The sequence below is a fragment of the Bison bison genome, unplaced genomic scaffold (genome assembly GCF_000754665.1).
Source record: "Bison bison bison isolate TAMUID 2011002044 unplaced genomic scaffold, Bison_UMD1.0 scf7180017851378, whole genome shotgun sequence".
Taxonomy (NCBI): domain Eukaryota; kingdom Metazoa; phylum Chordata; class Mammalia; order Artiodactyla; family Bovidae; genus Bison; species Bison bison.
In genome coordinates, this window is record NW_011481951.1 from 4,958 (window position 1) to 6,315 (window position 1,358).

A 1,358-nucleotide genomic window follows, 5' to 3' on the forward strand; every position below is an offset into this window, starting at 1 on the left:
ACAGACCCCCTGCACTCTGCGGCCAGCTGGCAAGGGAACCTGTCATTTCCACCCACGGCTCATTAAGCTGCAGGGCCCCACGCGGTCTGTGGGGGGCGGAGGGCCGTCTTGCAGCTGGGGCGACGGGAGGGGCCTGTGGCCTCGCCTCAGCCTGCTCCCTTCTCTGAGCACACGTCCCCCGTCCTGCAGGGTCTTCCGCGAGCGCGAGGTCTGACCCGCAGGCAAACAGGGTGGGCAAGGAATGAGAGGCAGGCATCCAGCTCAGCCCTGGCCTTGCCGCCCTGGTGGCCAGTTGCCCCTGCGGCCCCCCGGCCTGCGATCTTCTGCACCGTTTGAGGGTTCAGGGCTCAGCTTCAGCACGGCCTCCTCGGGGAGTCCCCCCAGGTACACCCCAACTGTGACACATTCCCTGTGGGTTGTCTGTGGAGAACAGTTTTCATGTCCTGGGCCCCTAGACTGGGGAGGATGAGAACTGTAGAAGCGTATTCCCTGCCAGTGCCGAGGCCCCAAGTCTGAGATCCAGGTGCCGGTAGGGCCGGCCCCCTGCAGTCTCCGGGGCTGGGCGGGGGGTGGGGGTCCCTCCTGCCTCCTGCAGCTCCCCGCGGCCCCTGGCTTGTGGCCACACACCCCCGACCCTCCACTCCGTCTCCTCACACCTTCTCCCGTGTGTCTGTCTGGACACCAGCCCTGGGCTGCAGGGCGAATCGCCTCACCATTGGTAACCTAGTCCCAGCTCACAGGCCCACTTCCATCAGCTCCTAGGCCCACTGCCCTGGAGCTCCCACCTGAATGACCACACCAGTGCCTGTCCACCTGTCTGAGCCCTGGGTGGGGAGCCTGCCTGCTTGTCCACAACTGCACGTCCAGGGCACAGGGGGACCCCTGCCCTGAGGGGCCGTCCAGCCTGCTCCTCGTGGTGGCCCCTCACCATGTCTGACCCCCTCTGTGGTGTCCAGCTGTCTGCATTTCACAGCAGCCAGCTCAAGGACACAGCACTGGGCCAGGGCAGGGCCGCCTTCTCTCCCCGGGGACAGAGGAGACTCTGGTCTTGGCACGCTTTCCTGGGACTCAGGGCTGACCGAGAAGGCGGCCAGGGCCACAGGTGGACCCTGGGGCCCCACAAAAGAATGTCTGTGCCGCCCGGGGCAGGGTGTGCCCCTCCCGCCACCACGCACTCGCATGACCCTAGGCCCTGGGGGCGGAACTGAATGTTCAGCTGGACCCAGTAATTACCGCGATTGCCATCCAAGGTGCCACTGAGCAGAGCCTGCCCTCCCCAGGTGGTCAGAGGGCAGGCCCAGTGCCCTTTCAGGAGGCGAGGAGGCAGGTCCGGCTACAGGGAGAGGCTCCCGTGTTCC